General features: G+C 42.7%; 1 long non-coding RNA gene across 2 annotated transcripts; it reads left to right on the top strand.

The window, feature by feature from the left end:
• The first annotated feature begins 5208 nt into the window (after positions 1-5208).
• Positions 5209-16946, top strand: LOC131423617 (uncharacterized). Of its 2 annotated transcripts, none has more exons than XR_009225388.1 (5): positions 5209-5521; positions 7052-11121; positions 11807-11931; positions 13363-13432; positions 14796-16946. It is a non-coding gene; the product is annotated as an uncharacterized LOC131423617 (long non-coding RNA). The 2 variants fall into 2 exon arrangements; XR_009225387.1 differs by having other exon boundaries at positions 11489-11931.
• Positions 16947-22577: the final 5631 nt, after the last annotated feature.

Genomic DNA, 22577 nt, shown 5'->3' with positions numbered 1-22577 from the left:
TTCATATTTGAGGAAGGCTTGTTTGCATAATTGAATTATTAATGACATCAGTGTGTGTGATAGCCTCCACCTATACCCAGATGGAAGTTCCCATTATAAAGAGATAAAAGCATTTTGAGATGTAGAGGTGGTGAAATTTTTTCTTTCAATGATTGTTTTAACTGTTTTTTTCTATGCAATCAATAGTAACAGTAAACATAAACCAACAAAACAAACCCTTTCTCCCCAAAACAAAGGAACGGATGGATATTTGGACAAAAGAAAAAAAAAAAAAACACTAACCCAACACTTTAAACAAATTACTTGGAGACAATTCTTAATTAACTTGAAAATTCAACCAGGGAACATGGTCAAATTCAAATGTGACATTTTTATACTTTCATGTGTCACAATTAGGAAAATAACTTCCCATTTATAAATATGAAACTGACTTTAGATCAAGTTTCAAAAATCATCAAGTTGTCAGACTTAGCTGGGAAAAGCTGGCATTTCCCGCTGGAAATATTTCTTCTAGTTTATTTAACACATGGCCTCCAGCTACTGGGAAGATTTTTGTTGTTATAACAAAGGTGTCTTCTGAGTTGATGGATGAATGTTTTAATTGCAGTCTATTCTCAACCTGGCAGCTAAGTTGATGCTATTGTTTGTTTCTCTGTGAAGCAATACACTTAAATCAAAGAATTTTCACACTTTAATCTATTTATAATGAAGTAATATTTAGTGAGCTTTGATGTGGGCACTGTGTTCCAGAGTCTACACACAGGAAACTGCAGAGAGTGGCTTGGAATGAGGAACTCATCTGCTTAAAAAATAATACTATATGCAGCGTGAGGTCCCCAAGATTGTTCCCCCAAAACAAACAAACAAACAAACAAACAAACAAAGGAAATTTAAGTCGATATGTAGCTGAGATGTGTACTGGTCTGATTCCTTGTAAGTGGGAGCTGAGAGTCTTAGTAGAGGTGAGTAGAGTTGGTAGGGGCAGGAGAAGAAAGAAAAGGAGGAGATGAGAAAGATGAAGGAAGATGAAGGAGAAAGAAGATAGGGAAAGAGGAGGAGTAGAAGGAAGAAAGCAACAAGGAGATGAAGAAAGAGAGTGTCCCTTTGTTCTTTATGTATAGAACAGAGCTCAGTGACATTTCTGGGGCAGCCTCCCTGTTCCCACCCCACTTGCTGATGTCCCTTCTCCAGCTTTCTAGGACCCCTAGCACTCCTACCTTGCTCTATGCTCCCAATGGAGGTGCCGTATCCAGATGTGCTCATCCCAGGAAGTATCTCATATTAATCTTTGTTTTATGCTTGTGAAATATATTGAGTTCATTATTGAACACAGCTAGGTGTTAAGAGCAAAACCATTTGACCAAACAATCTCTAAGATAAGAATGACTGTTATCATGAAATACTTTATTGAGTATGTTTTGTAATGCTGACTTTCTAATTGTGAATTCTTTTAGCTTTTGTTTATCATGGAAGGCTTTTATCTCATTGTCAAATCTGAGGCTTAATTTTGCTGGGTATAATATTCTTGGCTGGCATCCATTTTCTTTCAGAGTTCCCATTTGACCCAGTTATCCCACTCCTTGGCTTATACCCAAGGATTTAAAAATCAGTATAATATAGTGATGCAGACACATCAATGTTTACAATAGCTCAATTCACAATAGCCAAGCTATAAAACCAACCTAGGTGCCCTTCAATAGATGAATGGATAAAGAAAATGTGGTATATGTATATACGATGGAATGTTACTCAGCCATGAAGAATAAAATTATGGCATTTGTTGGTAAATGGATGAAACTGGAGACTAGCATGCTGAGTGAAATAAGCCAGTCCCAAGACACCAAAGGCCAAATATTCTCTCTGATATATAGATGCTAACCCATAACAAGGGAGGATAGCGAGGGGAAGTACAGAAGTTCATTGAATTAGAAAAAGAGGAATGAAGGGAAGGGAGCAGGTATGGGAGTAGGAAAGACAGTATAATTTATTAGTAATTTATATGGACAGTAGAATGAATTGGACATAACTGTCCTATGCTCATATATGAATATATGATCAGTGTAACTCCACAACACAAGAATGGGATCTAAATTGGAATGGGTTGCACTCCATGTATGTATGATATATCAAAACACACCATACCATCATGTATATCTAAAAACAATTGCAAAAAAAGAATGACAGTCTTATATTTTAAAATGTTTGAATTTTTTAAGAGAAGCAGAAGACTGAAATTAGTAGAACTAGAGTACCATAAAAAAAATGAAGTAGCGTAGGCTGGAGGTGTAACACAGTGATGGATGTATAAGGTTCTGGGTTCGATTCCCAGCACCACAAAATAAAATAAAATAAAAATGAGGTGGTACATTCTGAGTTTTGGGAATTTAGGGATTACTATTTTGGATTAGGGCAAAATCCTAGGGCAAGCCAGTCTTGCCTGTGACACTGCTTAAGTCTCTGCCATGGTGATATGGTTTCTAAGTGAGTTGTCTCCTAAAAGCACCTGTGTTAATGCAGGAATGTTTAGATGTCAAAGGATTAGATTATGAGACCTGTCACCTGAATAGTGGGCTAACACATTTGATAGATTCATAATTTATACGGACTAACCTCCTGGCGGCTGTGGGCAGGAAGGGTATGGCTGGAGGAAGTTTGTCACTGGGGCATGCCTTTGGGGGTTCTACCTTGTCTTCCTGGCTCCTCCCTCCCTCTCTCTCTCTGCTTCCCAGCTTTCCTCTACCTAGCCCTTCTGCCATGATCCGCTGCCTTACCTTGGGCCCAGTGTGATGGAGTTGATTGACTCTGGACTGAACCTCCGAAACCATGAGCCCAAATCACTTTTCTCCTCTAAGTTGTATTTATAGGTCTTTTGGTCACAGTGATGTAAAGCTGACTAACACACATGGTCAGCTCTTCTAGTCTGTCTTCACTTTTCAGTTTCTTCTCCTTTTTAATTTCTGAGCCCATGGAGTCTCTGAAAGCTCTGTGGCAGAAATGGGCACCTGTGTACAGTTGTCTTCATAAATTGGTTGTTGGTGATTAGAAATGGTGTGTAAGTGTGCTTTGCATTATTGGTCCCAAGGTAAATATGAGGAAATTGAACTACTCAGGGACCAAAACCGTATCCCTTTAGGTACAAGGAATATGTGCACATGATTTTTATAGGATGAGCCTGCCGCAGTCTGGCTGGGCACAAATCAGGAGCCACTCAAGCAGGAACAAACTTTATTTCCGTACTCCTGCGAATGCCACGCACACGGCCTTCTCCCCAGACATACTACACACCAGAAAATCCCTCCTCCGGCACTTCCCCAACCAATGGGAACTCTCCAGGAATCCCGCTAGAACTCCAAAGTAGCAGGCTGAGGCGGACAGCAGGGGTCTAATATACAATTGAATACACAGCTTAACATAACCATCATCATCTCAATGGCTTGCTGGTGTCACCTCTCAACCACTCCTTCTGGCAAAAATGCCATGCATCATTCCAACTCGGCTATGGCTCTCAGCATGAGCCTGTTCTGTCCAATATAGAACAACATTTATCACATGTGCCTGTTGAGCACCAAAGTGGAGCTAGTGTGATTGAGGAAATTAACTTCTAATTCTACTTAATTTTCCTTGATTTAAATTTAAAAGTTGATAAAATTTAGTTGTTGTAAAACTTGGAAGTATGTTTATAGTAATGTGGGTATGTGACTTGGACCTACTTTTTAAACTACTTTGTGAAATCTAAATATAGACCAAGTATTGACAGGGAAAACTCAGTGTTGAAGCCCAGGTGCCCTTTGGTCCAGCTGAAGACAGCCTTGATAGTCACCTCAGCATCAGACTTTCTACCAGGGTCCCTACAGTCTTCACTGATTCAACATCACAGTCCTTATTTTCTTCTGGCCCAGCGCTGTATCTCTTCCCTTTCAAAAGTATTAATTTCAAGAGCAGTTTTCTGAGAGACCCTGTAGCCATTAATATCCTTCTCAGATATGCTTCCTGGAAAATCCAACATGATAAAATGTAGTATTTTAAGATAATATAATAAACACCTGGGCCTTTGAGACCTAAAACATCTGGGATCTCAAATATTCACCTGTTGAGGCTATCATGGCCAGCTAGTTGGCCAGTCATAGGTGCCTCATGTGAATGGCCTTAACTGAGGGCTGTGTGTGGCCTCAAAGGAAAGAATGGTCAGGGCATGGCCAGGCCGGGTGCACTCTAAGGCCTCTCCCTGAGCATCTACAAATATACTATAGATAAAATATATTAATAGATACAGATGTAACATATCTTTAAAAGGATATCATGTTTCTGATGCTCAGAAATGAAACTGAAAAATGGTAGAAGTCTTTCTGCCATTTTCTACCAAATCAAACAGGGCCCAATGCTCTGCATTGAACAGAAATAGGCTGGTGCAGAGGTTTCACTTACGTACCCAAAGGACCTCGGGGGAAGACAGATTCTCCTGACAGGCAGTTTTGAGCAGTGCTTCTCACTGTCCATTTGCATGGAGAGAGAGCAACCTGAGAAAAGAAGGTTCAGGTACACTGCGTCAGGGGAGTTGACCTAGGATTAGGGATCTGAAAGGAGCACTACTAGAAGACTGAGGCAGGAGGTTTGGAGAAGAGTCATATACGTTGGCTGCCCAGAATGAACAAGTTGTGAGAGAATATTTGTGTTCCAAGAGGCTGCTCACCATGACTGAACCCTGGAGTGTTCTTCCACTGAGCTCAATCCTCAGTCCTTTATAGTTTGAGACAGTTCTCACTAAGTTGCTTAGGATCTTGCGAAGTTGCTGCAGGGTAGCTGGGATTATAGGCATGTATCCTGGCCAAAGGGGGTTCTTAATAATCAGATAAATTGATGCACTTTTATTCACAAAGGTGACCACTTCTCAATGCCCAGTTTGACATTGTGAAACTCTACTACAGTGCCTGAAAACGGTAAGCCTGTGGCAGGTTGTCTGCTTTGAATTGCTTTTATTATATGGAGGGCAGTTCTCATATTTCTGTGAGAACAAATATATTTGGTTAAATATATTTGGTTTAGATTTCTTTTTATTATCTATAATATGTTTGCTACCATTACTAGCTGAGGAAAAAGAAGACTACAATATTTACTCAAATTTCTTTTCTTGCTGTGATACATATCTATATATCTATATCTAGATATAGACATACAGATATATTACTTTCCTACTTTTTTATTGTTGTATGTAGGATATGTTAGCTTATAAAATTGCAAAAATCAGTATGGGACTGAGATACAGCTGAGGAAAAATGGATATCATCTAGAAATTCTTGGATTGCTTCTGGGTACACCAATTTTCTTTTTTAAATTTTTAGTTGTAGATGGACATAATACCTTTATTTTCTTTCTTTATTTTTAGGTGGTGCTGAGAATCAAATCCAGTGCCTCACACATGCTTGGAAAGTGCTCTACTACTGAGCCACAACCCCAGCCCCTGTGTTCACCAACTCTTGAGACTGGTTTTACTAAGGGAGTGAGTGTCAATTACTTGCACATGGTAGGTATAAACATTTGAACACAAGTTTTGGAATTGTAAACATGGAGAGTGGTATCTATAAAGATGGTGAGGAGTCAGAGCGGGGGACTGTAGTAAAGATTTATTACTTTGGTATTATTGACGGCTTGGCATCTGAGGCTGCAAGAATCCACCTCTGAGTGAGTCTTGGTGGGAGGTGGGATTCCAAACTCTATGCAGAAAGTCAGATAGTTTCTCTCTGATTTACCAAAACTAGAGTATTTGCCCCTGCCTAACTTAAGCCAATCAGATGCCCCCATTTTGGGCTCTGAATCTGAAATAAGTGGTGCAAAAATGTATTTTGCTGGGGGTTGAAGTAGAATTCAGAGTTCAAATGTGGCAGAGTGGTGGTGATCTTGGACTTCGTAGGCAGGGTGCGTTGATAGTGACAGCTCTACATGAGCCAGGTTATTCCTGTGGCATGACATTGGTTCCATTCTTTTTCCTCCAACTCTCTTTGTTTCTGCCTATTTCCTGAGTTTCCTTTCACAGATTTTCTATCAATAGGTGGTTACTCAATACTCATGTTTCTGTTAGTGTAAGCTAGATTAAGGTTTTTATGTATACAGATTATTTTTGTCTTACAGTGGGGTTACATCCTGACAAACCCGTCAAAAGATGAAAATATCACAAGTTGAAAATGCACTTACTGCTCCTAATCTACTGAATGTCAAGTTTAGCCTAGCCTACCTTAGGTATTTTCAGAACACTTACATTATCCTATGGTTGAACAAAATCATCTAACACATAGTCTGTCTTATAAAGTGTTTAATAGATCTTCTAATTTATTGAATAATGTACTGAAAGTCTAAAGCAGAATGGTTGTATGGATTCAAATTCAAAGTACTTAAAATTATTCTTTTCATATCATCAAGTTGAAAAATCCTGCTGAACCATAGTTAAGTTGGAAACTCTGTGTGTGTGTCTATATTTTTATAACCAAAGACCTCTTTTTTTTTTTTCTGATGCATTTAGGAATTTATTTTGGTACTTTGTATTCCAAAATGTCACATTGATGTGATTAAGCAGAAGGCGTCTTAAAATGGACTGTTCTAAACCTCAAGCGAGATTTCCATTTCTACCTGAACACCTACATCTCTGGGAAGCATATTGACATCTTTCCTGTCCGCTATTGCCTCTTTCTGGGAATTCTATTAATTGAATTTGTTCCCTATGTAGCTTTTCTCTCACTTTTTTTTTGTATCTTCATCTTAATGTTCTATATCCTGGTATATTTTTGAGAATTTAATTTTCCACTCTTTTATTAACTTTGATTTTTTTTTTTTTTTTTAGCAGTGATAGCCTTACTTCTCAAGGATTTTTCTTTCACCTCTGATGGTCTCTTTTCTGTGTTGTTGTTTTGTGGATGAAGAGTCTTTTCATATGTCCCTGGAAGGACTATTTAGAGTTTTCATAATTTTAATTAATTAATTTATTTTTTCCTCCAAGATGAATTTTCCTTCTTTTGTTCCTCTTGGTCTTTCCATTTCACATCTGGGCTTCTCTCAACAGCCTGCTGATCTTGGATAGGAAGATGCAGCCATTCCTTCTTCTGGAGAGCCTCTGAAGCTCAGAGAAGAGTTGTGTGTGGCAAACAATAGTCCCACACAGTGTGCCCTCATTCCTCCTAAAAAAATCCACTTGCATTTATTGTACTGACAAAGTTTCAGCTTTATTCTGGGACTCTTCCTCCCTCAGAGTTGAATGTAAGTACCTGGCTGCCAGGTGTTTTGTAAGCTGGGCTGCGAGAGGGAAATGTAGGGAGATGGTTCTGTAACACAGACTGAGTTGGTGACCCTGCTGCACCCTCATTTCTCACACTTGCCCTCTGTGTTTTTTCCTTTCTTCCCAGTCTCCTCTGCTCAGCTCCTCCTTCACGTTCCTCCATCTGCTTTGTGTGTTACAAGACACTGAAATCCTAAATAATCTGATGTGTCTCTCTTGGATTCTCTGTAGACAGAAGAGATAAACCTGAGAGTGGAGTCACTTTAGACTTAGAAGCCCTAGGTCGTTTGGTTTTTTTAAAATGGCTCTTTAATGTGCTCAAAAGTACACAGCCAGCCATGACATATGACAGCTTCTCTAGACCATGCAGGCCCCATGTTCTATAATTCTCTTTCTCATTTGGTCCAACACAACCCTGGGGCCACTAGGGAGGCTGGAGTGAACTCCACTGGCTAGAGAGCTCTTGATCAGAATGACAAGAAGACATCTCTACTGCTTGTCAGAGAACTGATGGAGAGGTATTCCAGGTTAGGGCTTGGAGGAGGAAGCAGGTGAGTAGGATATAGGAACAGCAGTCTACTCAACTGTTGCTGAGAGCCTGTGTTGGTAGTGTGAGGACACCATAGATGAGCTGAGCGATCACCAGTGTGGGACTCAAGGAGTGTATCAGGTGATAGAAGACATTAGGTCTGTGAGAAACTTAAGCAAAAATCCTGCTGATGAGGGGAAGCTTGAGGCAGAAAATAATGTCGTCAGCAGTGTCAGTGGCACCCACAGAGGACAGTGACAGATTGCACAGGCCCTCTCTCACATTTCTGGACTCATGGAGGCAACAAGCAATGTGGATGCGTGAAAGCCACAGCTTGCCCATTAGTTTTGACTTCCTTTCTCAAAGACTTTCTGCTGGAGCTTGCACACTGGGCATGTCACCTCTTTGTCCTTCCCTTCCCAGCGTGCTGTAAGAGACTGGTAGGGCTGTAGAAGCACATCCCTGGAGAGAGACCCCCAAGTTGTGTCATTGGCTTTTTCACATCAGGGACAGAGACCAGGCTGCTTCCCCCAGTTCAGTTCCATTCTTGATGTAATGTCCCCTCACTGCCTCCTCTGCAGCCCAGGTGGGTCACTCAGCAGTAACATACAGGGCTCTTAGGAAGTGCGGCAGCCCTGCTGGCCCTCTGCGTGCTGAGCAGCCCTTTCCCATAGGCCTCTGGCTGTGCCTCGAGAAGGCAGCTGGACTTGACCCCACTGAGCAGAGGAATCCTATCTGCCTAGCAGGTTTACACAGTTGCTTTTTTCATTATTTCCTCTGGGCTCCTCCTTTGAGAAGATTTAAAACAGGTGCTTTCCCCCCTCCTTCTTGACTCCTGGCAGCCACCAACACCATTGAGAATCTGTCTCTTGGAATTCCCGAGGCCTATTTGTGATGCCCTCAACTGTGGCTGAATTTTCTGCTTTCTCAGGGTCCTGTCTCTCTGTCTGTGTGTCTCTCTGTCTCTACCATATATTTGGTCAGCTGTCCCCAAATTCTCACGGCCCTCTGGGGTTAAGACAGTAGCCTGTCATATCCATTCTGTGCTCAGCGACAGAATGGGAATTTTATTCCCTCAAATAGCGCACAAAAAGCTTTCAAAGTCCCCTGAATAAAAATACCCCATTACCACTTCCTTTGGACCAGAGGAGCTGTTTCTACCCTGAGGCCCCTCTTCCTTTAGGGCAAGCCCCATAGCAGACAGGCAATCACTCATTTATGAAAATGAAAGATTCATGAGGGACGGTGCTGGGCTGCCAGCAGAGTTTAGGCAGGTTCTGATCCTGCTTTAATTTAATTAAGCCCTGTTTATTTAATCAGCCCAGAGATATGTATCCTCAGGCAGGAATTTGCTGCCTGTTTCTGAGCTGTGCTTTTGTCTGTGGGAGGATGAAAGCGGCGATCTGCCTGGTAGTTTTTAAGGGTTTGGGGCCCAAGAGACAGCCTGGTGGTCTGGAGTCAGGCCAGGCACTATGGGGACAGTGTATTCAGCAGCTGTGCCTGTGTATGTGTGTGTGTGTGTGCAGGTGTGAAGTGTGCACATGCGTGTGTGTGTGTGTGTGTGTGTGTGCATGCAGACTCCTGATGCTCAGAGCCCTAGAGTCTGGTTCTTGGTCAGGACTATCAGAGAAGCCTGATTTGCCACCAGTCTGCATTCTTAGCCACCATGAGAGGAAAGAATTAGGGAAACAAGGTCACAGTGTTGCTTAAGGACAGTGTTGCTCAGAGTACGCTCCAGCAATCCTGTGGGTGTCAGTGAAGCACACTGATGCCCAGGTCTCACACCCAGATTTGCTGAATCACAGTCAAGTTTAAGAACCACTGCATTCTCAAGTGTTGTTAGCTGCAGCAGAATCTACATTTTCAGGATGGAGGTGGGGCAGGCAGAGGACAATGATGGAAATCCACCTGGGGGAAACATTATGGGGGGAATCATTATGGTGGGAACACATTCGGACAGAGAGGTGTTTTCTGGAGCCTCCAGAATCCCTCCATTTAGAGGATAGCCTCTATCTTCCATGTCCAAGGGCAGATCTCAGGGGAACAGCTATGGTGTGGTGGTAGTAGCTGCCTAAGCCCTGCACCTGGATCTGCACAGTGCTCGGCGTGAGCTGCCCATCAGGGCCATTGACAGTAAGGCAGAGCCAGGATCCAGGCCAGACTGTCATAGGTGACTGGAGAAAACTGATGTTAGAGAACTTTCAAAGGAGGAATGCCAGGATTTGTTGACCTTTTAAAGAAAATGGGAATGAAAAGAATGAGAAGAGAAAGGAACCCCAAGTTCAGGGGCAAAAAAATACATTTGGCTCTAATAATGTGGGAATCAGTTTTGGAGGGTCACTCCTTTTCTGAGCTCTCCCAATTCCTCTGCTTTTTCAGCCTCTGTCATCTCTTCTTAAGAGAGCACATCTGTTCATGTCATTTTAAAAAACAGAGTCCTGTTTGTGCAATTGATTGGCTCTCATCTTTTGAGGAGGGCAGCTCTGCTTGTTTCTAAAGACCTGGTCAGCTGCACTTTGAGAATTCACCATAATATCAAAACAATCTTGTTGCAAACCAAATCACAAGCTCTGCAGCCAGGTCTTCTTCTGTTCTGTGGTCTATGAACTGGTAGGGAGGAGAAGGACCAGGGAAGAACAGGGGACTTAAGGGACAACCGGAGGCAATTTCTAGGGTCCAGGGAAAGAGCCCTGAGGAGCCGTGATAGATCTAGACCTCCTTCTCTCATCATGGAAGGTCTATGTTCGAAGTGAGTGAGGATACACATCTCATGTGTATATGTTTGTGTGTTAGGAATGAACCAGAAACTCTTTCCCAGAGTGAATCATGCTTAAATAATATTTAAGAGACCCTGTTTTTGACTATCATCAGTTGGCAGTTGTGGCCGTCAGCCTCCAAGATGATCACCAAATCCTGGCCTCCTGGTATTCATACTTTTGTATAGTTACTTTCCCTAGTGAACAGGGCTGACCTCTGTTACCAAGTGGATATTGCAGGAAGAGTTGTGTATGACCTGCGAGCCCAGCTCATGAGAGGCATGGACTTCCCCCTTGTTTCTGGGTTGGCTCCTTCTGGGAGAAGCCTTGGGAGGAGAAGTCATAAGCACAGTCAACCAGTACCATGGAGAGGTCCACGTGAGGAGAAGCTGAGGCCTCCCTCCAACAGCCAAGTGAATGGTGAACCATTTTGGAAGTGGGTCCTCCAGCCCCTGCAAAGCCTTCAGATGACTGAAGGCCAGGCTAACCCCTTGACACAGTATCATAAAGACCTTAAAGAAGAACCATCAGCTCAGAATGCTCCTGTATTCATGACCTACAGAAACTATGAGGTAATAAATGCTTATGATTTTACACTGTTTCAGAATAACTTGTTATGTATCAATTGATAACTGAGACAGAAATACTAAAACAAAATGCTAATGAAATCTGATATCCAAACCAAATCATAAAATGTTTGTGCATGTGCAGTGTTATGTTTATTTATACAACAAGAGTAATCCTATGTTCTTCTGATCTTTTGCTCAAGCCAGGGCCTAATGCCCCCCTCTTCTTGAGTTAGTTCAGTGTGAGGACAGCTGATTTCATAGTCAAAGTCCCTGAGAGCAGAGGAGATGTACCAGATTCATTACTTGCTGGTTTGTAATACAGTGTAGCTTAACACTTTCACTCCAGTGCCCCCGCCTCAAATCCTCCTAGGTCTGAGAAGGATCAGATAAGCAGTCAAATAGGAGTCATCCGTTGATCCAGAAGGCGAGTATCCCTTCTCCTTTTCTTGTTTTGCTGAATAACTTTCATATTAGTGGAGAGGAATAGTAGAGAGAATACTGAAATCCACTTTAAATTAAAAAAAAATCTTTTTAAAAATTGACAAATAATAATTATACATATTTATGGGATATGTGTCATGTTTTTCCTGGCTTAATTTCTTTTTTTGACAAAAATCAAATCGTCTTACATTTAACACTTTCACTTATGTTTGCTCTCTAATTCCTTCCCTAAACATTATTGTTTTAGTTGGCTTTGTGTTGCTGTGACCAGTGTACCCGACAAGAACAGTTAAGCAGAGGAAGAGTTTCTTTTGGCTCAAGGTTTCAGAGGTTCAATCCACGGTCGGCCAACTCCATAACTCTGGGTCTAAGGTAGGAAGAAAATCACGGCAGAGGGGTGTGGTGGAGGAAAGAGGCTCAGGACATGACAACCAGGATTTAGAGAGAGAACTGTTCACCAGGGACAAAACATAAACCCCAAGGGTACACACCAGGGACCCACTTTCTCTAGCCACACCCTAACTGACTATAGTTACCACCCAGTTAATCCATATCAGCAAATTCATCCACTGATTAGGTTACAGCTCTCATAATCTAATCATTTCACCTATGAACATTTTTGTGTTGTTTTACACATGAGCTTTTTTTTTGAGGGGGGGGGGTAACTTATACCTAAACCATAACAATTGGGAAGCAGATGTAATTAGCTTCATTTTACAGATGAAGGTGGCTTGCTCTGCAGTAGTGTCACATGGATTGACTCAGGACAAAACTTGGCCACAGTCTAATTCAATACCTTTTGCTCTAGACTTACCCTGTCCGGTATCATAGTTGCTAGCCACATGTGGCTAGTGAGCATGTGAACTTATGACATGTTTAAGTACTTGAACTTTCATATAACCAGTATACTTTTGAACTTACCTGTGGCTAGTAACCACTTAGAATATGGTCATTTTGAACTAAGACATGCTGTAAGTTTAAAATCCACTTGGTATTTCAAAGAACTAGTATAAAAAAGAATGTAAATATTTTGTTAATTTTTAAGTGACTGTATATTGAAATGATATTTTGAATGTAAATTAAATATATCATTAACATTAATTTCTCTGGTTTCTTTTTACTTAAAAATTACATATAGTTTTAAATTTTTAACCAACATAAATCTACATGTTTATGGGGTACAATATAATCATTTGGTACATGCATACAGTAAGCAGTTCAAGGTAATTAGAATTCTATCATATTAGACATTTTTCTTTGTGTTTGGAGTCTATGAAGTCCTCTTTTTTAGTTCTTTATAAAATATATAAGTTGTAAACCAACCACTCTGCTGGTGCTGTACAGCACTAGAACGGATTCTTCCTATCTAACTGTGTTTTGGTCTTCCATATCCTCCCCCTGTCCCCTTTCCCCTCCCCTCCCCTTCCTCTAGCAATCACTGTTCTACTTTCTTCTTGTAGGAGGTTGACTTTTTTTATTTTGATCTTCCACTAGAGTGAGAAAATACAATTTGTCTTCATTATTTCACTTAACATAATGTCCTCAAGTTCCACCTATATATTTTTTAAATCTGATGTGGCTACCATAACATTTAAAATTATACCTATGGCTTACATTTGTGGTCCACTTTCTATTTCTATTGACAACATGGCTCTAAACCAAGGCTGATGTGTTTTGAGACTCACAGCCTCAAGTCACCCCAAATCAGCCCTCAAATCACACCAGAATCCTTGGGAGGTGAGAGGAAAATCCGACAGATTGCATAGCTGGTAACCACCTGTTTTTCATGTTTTGATACTTCAGCATGAAAGGGAAGAAACTGAGCACTGTGGTGGTGACCCAGAGAGGGACCAGATGCTATCCGATATCCCAGGTGACTTTCTTTGAAGTGTGGTCTTATGTCAAAAGGCTTTTCCAAGCTCATCTGGGTGTACAAAGCACTAAGGAAAAGTTCAAACCCCTGAGCCAGAAAACTTGGTTTTCCATGTTCAGGCCAGGGGAGTATGTGGGCAAGATGCAGCACCTCTGGTATTGCGAAGCCTGGGAACAGGGCCACACAAGCTGGGAGAGGTGGACAGAAAGGGACGTACAAGGAAAAACCTGGGCAGAGAGTTAGCAAGGAGAACCAGCGACTCACTCATGCTTTTATCTATTCATTCTTGTTGCAAATACTTACCATATATTTATTACATTTTTGTCTAATGTGTCTTTATTATCTACCAAGTACAGTTCTGAGTTCTCGGGATATGGTGGTGATCAAGGGTAAAGGTTTCTACCTTCTTAGATCTCATTTTGTAGAAGTAATGGAGAACAGCAGCATACAATAAGTAAATAAATGTGATAATTTCAGATTATTTGGCTTCTAGGTTGGCTACTATTACAGACACAAATAACAATGGTTTGAGGAAAGTATACCTCCAGTGATCTGAAACTCCCCAGGAAATCCCACGATAGTACCATGACAGAGGACAAAGCCTTAAACACATAGGTCTTGGGGGGACTTTCCAAACTAGAGCAAGGGGTCACAGAAAATTTTCAGGAAGCCTGGTTGATCCCCTCTATGTCTTATCCTGCAGAAACACAATAGGGTGATGGGATGGAGAGAGTTGGTGGCAAGTATTAAGCAACTAATTAGCCAGTGTGTCTCTAGGGTACTAGTATTTGAACGGAGACTTGAGGGTACCATAGAGTTCCTTGTGGGAAGCCTTCAAGGGACAGGCAGCCACAGATGCAAAGAATTGGAAATAAGATTGGCCCTCATATGCAATAGAAATAAAGTTTTTCCGGACAGCTGTAGTGTCCTGAGCAGGAGGAGGTGAATATGTGAAAAGGAAAGGGAAGAAAATGGGAAAGGGAAGGGAGCTCTCAATTTTGGCACCGAAGAGACATCTTTATTAGACAAAGAGCAGAATCAGTTTCCATCAGGAAGTGTTCAGTGGTTGCCTCTGGAAAACTTTCATCTGAATTGCCCCAAACTAGAGCCGAGATAGGGAACTTGGTATCAGATTAAAGAGGAGGTGTGCAGGTGCCTGTCATGTGAAACGCTGGGTTCTGGGAAAGGGAAGCACAGTGCATAGCCCCCAGTAGGACTCTGTATTATCGTCTTCATTGTTCTGGTTGTGGTCAGTTGGGTTTGTGAATTCTGAGGCCTTCAGTACAATTTCAGTGATGATTTTGAACACTTCCTTTTCTTAACATACTAAATAACCATAGGTTTGTTTTTTCTTTTTCAATAGGTGATTAGATCGATTTTAGGAGATTCCCTTTTGTCAGAGGTCCTGCGGCTTGCTCTGCAGTAGTGCAAGTTGTACCCAATGGAACACTTAGGTCGTTGGATCAAAACTTTGTCCTCTGCATCCCTTTAGAATGTAGCTGTGGATATCCATTTAAATAGAAGCCAGTACTTTCTGAGTTTCTTTTCATGTCAACCTGGACATACCCATTTTAAAAAAAATGTGGCTGGTTATTAAACTGTATTTGTTTTGTGTCTCCATCTGTGCTGTGTGCTTTCCCCGGATAGCTCACAGAACTCTGCTTGGCACTGGGCTTTGGGGCCATTTTGCATGGCTCCACTTGGTCCTGGAGGATGGAGTTGGGGAGTGTGAGTAGACAGCCTCCTTAACTCCAGTTTCCATCACCTACACGTTAATATCCACCCCCACGGACCCCTTCACACCCATCCTTCCATTGAGCATCTATATATCAAATATCATAGCAGAATGCAGATGGCAAGTACAAAGAGGAAAGAGACAGTGCTGCCCTTCAGATCCTCTAAGTCGAGGGGACAGAGCATGGATATTATAGAGCAGGGCACTAGGTACCATGAGTAAGGGAAGGGTGGGCAGAATAGAAGCCCAGAGGACAACCCCTCACCAGGCTGAGGGTGGAGGGAAGTCTTCCGGCAGGAGATTGCACCTGAATCGGATCTTGGAGAACAGAGGCGGGTCAGGAAAGCCTTTCCAAGGCGAGGGAACAGTGAGTGCAAAGATATATTGGGGTGGAGAATCTGGCAGGCTACGGGAACTGCAATCTGTTTTAATATAGTCAGAGCATAGAACACAGGAGTGGGGTGGAGGGTAGAAGGAAATGATGCCAAAAAGGTAGGCAGGAGCTGGATCATTGAGTCCTCTGAGCCATGGTAATGTGAGTTCAGATCAAGTCCTCCATAAGACAATTGAAGGCAGAAAAGTGATGATGGCGTCTGCAGTCTTTGAAAGCTTCTTCCAGCTGCAGTATGGAGGTTGGACTGAAGGAAGCAAGACTCACTGAAGGAAATAGGAGCAGTTGGTGGCTGTTGAAGTGACCGTAGGATACAATGATAGAGCCCTGAAATTAGGTGGTGGTTGTGAAAGAGAGAGGAGAATAATGAAAGACACTCCCATGGAGTAGACCTGGCAGGGGTTGGTGCTAGATTGAATGTGGAGGTGAAAGAGAAGGAGGAGGCTTCCATCTGGGTGACAGGGGTGTCATTAGTTCTTGTATGTGACACAGGAAGGAGGACAGCTTTTCAGGATCCCACTGAGTTCAGGTTTGCTGTCTAAATCTTGGGTGAGAGATCTGGGCAGAGATGTGAGGATGAGGGGGAGCGTGGTTGTCCAGGGAGAGTGGAAAGAGGGAGGGGAGAAGACAGTGCGCTGGCACCCTGGGGGACCCATGCTTATTGAGGAGCAATGGAAGAGTAATTAAAAAGGAACCAAGGAGGGACAGCCAGAGAAGTAGGAGGAAAACTGGAGTCCTGAAGCTGAGAAAACAGGATTTCAAAGAGTTGCACATTGGAAAGACAAATAAAATGAATTGAGTAGTGCCCACTGGGTTTACTGATGAAGAAGTTACTGCCTCTCTTGCAGGGGACATTTCTCAGGGACGGTGGGTGAGGGGTGAATGGCATGTGAGGAAGCTGACACGGAGAGTGGAGGCATCTCTTTAAAAAATCTGGCTGTGAACAAGAGATAGAGATGACTAAAGAGGTAGATGGGAAGGTGAGCTGTCAAGGGCTCCCAGTGAGTTCAAATGTTGTCGCTCGTCTATGTTTTAAGCATCTCTTAGGCAACAATGCTGTGCTAGGCACAGCTATAAAGAAATTTAAGACATGCCTTCCAGTGTGTGCAGTTTAGTAAATAAAACTCCAGAAATGCAGGGCCTGACAACCAACGCTCCTGTGTTTGCTAAGAGATGGTGGAGTATAGTAGTATAGAAAGTGTACAAATTTTGGACTTCAAATAGATCTGGGTACAAATCTTGGCTCTGCTCCTTTCTGACTCTGTGAACTTGGGCAAGTTATTAAGTCTGTTTAAGCCTCAGTTTTCTTGTCTGTAAAATGAGAATAATCATGTCAACCATTCATATTTCTTGAGAGGATGTGAAATAAAATCTATTAACTTTTTAAAGGTGGGTGTTTTGAATTTATTGCTCAATATTGCATCCTCAGCACCAAGCATAGCATAATGCCTGGTCTAATGCAGAAAGTCACTAGATTTTTTAAAAATTTGTTTTCAATAATTATACTTGAAGTGGAATGCATTTTGATATATCATGCAAAATGGAGTATAACTTCTTTTTCTTCTGATTGTACATGATACAGAATTACACAGGTTGAGTAATCATATATGCACATAGGGTCATAATGTCTGATTCATTCTACCAATCTTACCACCCCTAAATCCCCTCCCCTCCCTTCACTCCCCTGTCTAATCTAAACTACTTCTATTCTATTCTAGCACCTTCCCCCATTATTGTGAATTAGCATCTGCATATCAGAGAAAACATTTGGCCTTTGGTTCTTTGGGATTGGCTTAGCATGATATTCTCCAGCTCCATCCATTTACCAGCAAATGCTTTAATTTCATTCTTCTTTAAGGCTGAGTTATATTCCATTGTATGTACCACATTTTCTTTATGCTTTCATCTGTTGAAGGGCATCTAGATTGGTTCCATATATTGGGAATTGAGCTTCTATAAACATTGATGAAGCTATGTCACTGTAGCGTGCTGATTTTAAGTGCTTTGGATATCAACCAAGGAGTGGGATAGCTGGGTCAAATGGTGAATCCATTCCAAGTTTTCTGAAGAATCTCCATATTGCTCTCTATAGGTCAGTAGATATTGGATGAGTGAATAAATAAAAGGTTGACTGAGGGTATGTGAAAATAATGGCACAGAAGGCAGCTCTATAAAGGACAGCCACTATTTCTAAATTCATGAGGATGAGATAATGAGTTACTGAGCAGAATGCTTAAGTCTCTGGTCAGCAGTAACTTAGTATGGATGTCCGGACCTGAATACTCGTCTCATGACAAGAACAGGTGGCTGAGGGAGAAGAGAGGAGTCCCAGAGAGCAGATCATGCCTGGCCAGGGGCAGTCCATGGACAGTCCATGGACGACCCTTTGCAGGTGCCAGGTGGGTGTGAGTTTTTGACTCTCAGTGGCCGAGGTCAGCTAAGGGAGTCCTGCCTGTTCTCAGGTGCTAGCCTTTCCCAGACCTCAACTTTGATTCTCAAAGGACAAAGATAAAAGAAGCTGAGGCAATTCACTTCCTTGTTAACTCCTCCCTGAATAAAAATAAAAACATGTTGTGTACATTTTCTCTTTGGAAAAGCAATACCTACTACTACAAAAATAAAATCCTAGAACAGCACCAAAGAAAAAAATATCATTCCTCAAATATAATTGATAGAAATATTTTGGTGTGGTTTTGATCAGGGTTCTCTGCGCCGCCCCCCCCCCTTTTTACTTGTCTGGTTTCTGATATACTCTCTGCTTAGTTTCTTTGTGTTCTCGAACTTAAAGGAAAGCCAGAACTACTCCTCCTGGAAGAAGGGCACTCTATGATTGACAGGAGACAGACACCTTGGGATATTAAGGAGAAGCCAGAGACTCCTTAGTGTTAGCGGCTCTTTACCACCTTGCAGGATGCTCCAGAAGAAGAGCCTGAGCCCTTGAGTCTCCTGGGGCTCTCTGGAGCTTCCCAGCTCAGGAAGTGCACAAGGCAGCCTGGTGAGGGGGAGGGTGGGAGAGGGAGTGGCTCACAGGACCTGGTCCAGGGGCAGCCTCTTCTTTCCCCAGCTCCTGGGAGAGTGGGACATTCTGGGTAAGGAGGGAAGATGATTTATTATCTCCCGTCCTTGGGCCTGGGGCAGATGCTGCTGTGCATACACCACGCAGAGGGCCCCTAGACACAGGGCACACACAGCCCCGGAGTAGAGACAATCTAATGATAATATCATCAGTCCCCTGAGTCTGCAGAGGTAAAAACTGAGGCACGGGGAAAGGATGTGGTGTGTGGCTGGCTGAAGGCCCACAGGTAGCCCATGGGAGAGCAGAGGAGAGATGCACAGGTGCCTGCCTAACCCGCTGCTCTTCCCTGCATTGAACAGATGCCTCCGTCTGTATGACTTCCACACAGATCACCTCTCTGAGACCTGCATTCCCCATCTGGAAAACTGAGCTTGCCTATGTCTCCTTTTGCTCAAAGAAAAAATGTTTTTAAACATGACATATACAAGAATATAAGATTCAGGGAAGCTTTAGAAGACCTCGGTTTCGAATCCTGTGAGATCTTGGGCAATTTACTTTATATATCAGAACCTGTTAAGCCACTGTAATATGAGAGGAATGACAATAATAGCCCACTCTCTTGAACTTGACTATGAACCAATGTGCTATATGCTAAAGTTATTTCATTAACAACCTTGAGAGGAAGGAATCATCATCCTATTTTAAAGATGAAGAAACTAGGGCTTGGAATTTAATTAGCTTGCTCAAGGTCAAAAGTAGGCTGTAGTATCTACCTCATAGGGTTTAATGTAACTAACAATTTGTGAACTATTAATGAATTTTTTGATTATGAAATGCATACATGCAAACATTTATTTGACTTTGATTTTCAGTGTAAAAATATATTGAGATTTTTAAAGGAAAAATTCCTGAATTCTAAGTTATCCCTATTTGATTTTATTCACTAAATGTTATTTAAATTGCTACTGAACATGAAGAACTGTGTTGGGCACTGAACGGGAGGGCACAATGTGACCTCTGCTCCCTGGAGGTCAAAGGTTATCTGGAAATGCAGATATCCAGGTAAAGATGGCTGCGGTGTTTAGAAACTGATATCCAAGGGGGATGTGAGCCTGGGAGATGCAGGAATGAGCTTAGTCTGGAACAGTGGTTCCCAGACATGGCTTTGGCTGTGGTTAACCCTGGAGATTCTGATTTACCAGGGAACGGATGGGGGCCCCCGCATCTTTTGTTTTGCTTTTTAAAAATCCCTCTGGGATTTTAATGGGTCACCAGGGCTGAGAACTGCTGATCTAGACCATTGAAGACACATCCCTGAGGAGGTGACACCTAAGTTAGGGTTCATTCTAACTGTAGCTGACAGCTTTGTCAGGTGGACATTTCCTGTTCTGACAGGGAGGGATGGAGACCACCCTCTGGAGGGCCCCCCAGGTGAGCTGCACCTCTTGAGAGAAACTTGGTGAGACTGCAAGCCTGCCCACCCCAGCCCTCCAAATTCATGCCCCACATCATCAGAGAGAAGGTTTCCTAGGGCACATGGAGGCCCCATCTCTCCTCTGTTCAACCAGCTGCTACCCAGCTGGAACCCAGTGGGGACAGATTGAGAGTTCTTGGAGCTGTGACTTAGAAGGTAGCTTTCTCCTGGTATCTACCAGGCTGTTGATGGGGGGGGGGGGCTCCCCAGACCGATTTCATCACAGGTCACTCAGTCAGGCCTGGTGACACAACCTTGAGAAACACATTCATCAACTGCTCATGCAGTTCTCAGACCTATGAGGTAGATGCTGTGAGAACTTGGGCAAAGTGTTTAAAATCTGAGTCTCAGTTTCTTCAACTGTTAAGTGGGATCATAATAACATTTCCTTCATAGGGTTAGTTTATAAAAGAGTCAGTGAAGATAAACACAGGCGGTATACACCTGTAGTCCCAGCTCCCTGAAAGACTGAGGCAAGAGGATCGCTTGAGCCCAGGCGTGGAGGCCAGCCTGGGTAACACATGGAGACCCTGTTTCAAAGAAAGGCGTCAACAGGGCAGAGGCTCATAACCACGTCAGTGGCCAGCTCAACTAGGTCAGCTGTACTGTGCATTCAGCCTGTGAAATGAAATGATGCCAGGCCAGACTGTCACTGGACTGTGGCCAAGAGGGCTTGGTGGTGCTGAGTCCCCAGGTGAGAAACATCTGCTTGATTCTAGGCAGTGCCAGGTGGAGGCAGGCCCACCCTAGGGAAGGGCAGCTGTTCTTGGAGGCAGAATGGAAACCAGCTGCTTGAATCCTGTGCCAAGCAAGAAGATGGAGTCCAACATGCCCACTCATCCTGCCCCCTACACCCAAATTACCAACTACTTGAATCTCCACCTTCACAGCTGGGGTATGAAAAGAAGGGCAAAGAGAATCCAGAAGTGTCCAGTGGGGCAGATGCCTCTATCCAGAGACACACTATAAGAGGAGGCAAAGCATTCCAACTTGTCCCACTCCCCAAATCTTGCACATTAAAACCTGAAGTTTCAGAACTAAAAGTGCTGTAATCATCCCCTTACTTATTTGCAGAAGAGGAAGCAATCCAAGAAAGGGAGAAAAACTTGGCAAAAGGGCAGAGTTGAGACCAGAGCAGGGCCACCTGGCTCCTGGACCCCTGTTCATTTCCTGTCTGGGATGAAGCTGGCAGGCTGGTCCAGGTCATGCTCTCAGGGCATGAACACCTCCAGCCAGGCCCATCCCCAGCAGCTGTGCAAGTGGGAATCTGCACTGCTCAACCTTGCCTCTCTTTTCTTCTAGTTAAATGTTTCATGAATGAATGAGGCAAGATGTATCCAGACTACATCTGCTCTGATTAATTGTAATCTGTAATTGTTAATCAATATATAACCTTCAATGTGCATCTGTTTCAGTCAGCTTTTTCGCTGTTGTAACTAAAAGATCTGACCAGAGTAATTTTAGGGAAGAAAAGTTTATTCGAGGGCTCATGTTTTCAGATGACGTGTTTAGGATAATGCCACTCCCATTCGCTCAACTTACAGCAGTACTTCCACTTGCCTCATGATGACCATGTAAGGGATCTTATAGATGATCTGATTCAGTGGTTGTTAAGATCCTCATTTCCTTAGTGGAGCTTTTGAATAAAATCTTATGTGGAATTCTAAGGGTAGAACTATTTGGAATGCAGCTTTGTAGAGCCAGAGGCTTACCCATTTGGATTTCCTCTTGTTCTGCTCCTTCCCCATTTTCCAACCCCCTGAGATAAGAGCCCCATCTTACAAATGAGCAAAGTGAGTTCTAGAAGTGAAGTCACACCAGAGTAGACTTCTGAGCCTAAATTCCAGAGTTTGAGAGCAAGTTGCTTACAAAAAAAGTAAGAGTTGCTCTTTAGTTTCCATTGGTTAGAATTCTAATATTTTGGGCATTAAGTGAATGAATAAAATGAGACTTTTCTTAGGGAATCAATCATGTAATTAGTCAAACATTTGTTAAGCATATGACCTTACCAGTTGCTTAAAGATTCCATGAGCTGAATGCAGACACGATGAAAAGCAGCCTCTCGTGCTAATGAAAATCAGAGAGGGTCTTTAATTAAGATTAGATTCCACTCCAGAAATTCCAAGTAATTGTGGCTTTAAACAAGATGGAAGTGGGCTTCACACTCACAGTAGGAACTGAAGGTGGGTAGTCCAGGGCTAGTTCCGTGGAGTTCTCTGCCATACTAGGGTATGGCCCTCAACTCTCTGCAGCCAGAGGATGGTTGGAGCTCTTGCCATCTTCTCTACTAGACATCACGATGGAGAAAAGGTTGAAGGAAAAGGGGACTAAGAGGCTGGGCCTGATACATTTTAAGGGTTTCCCAAACATTGACTAAAGAAACTGTGGCCTTGACAAGTTTCATGTCATCCCTGATTCTACAGGAGGCTGGGATAGAGTCCATTCCAGGTAGCCATCTGCTCTGCCCCAAATCAGGGTTCTATTGTAACAGAAAGAGGGGGCAATGTGTGCTGGGGACTGTCACAGTGT

This window comes from Marmota monax, unplaced genomic scaffold (genome assembly GCF_021218885.2).
Source record: "Marmota monax isolate L192 unplaced genomic scaffold, Marmota_monax_Labrador192_F-V1.1 WCK01_AAM20220418_F8-fsc00018, whole genome shotgun sequence".
NCBI lineage: Eukaryota > Metazoa > Chordata > Mammalia > Rodentia > Sciuridae > Marmota > Marmota monax.
Note: the sequence above shows the minus strand (reverse complement) of the source record. Positions and strands in the feature narration are given on the sequence as shown.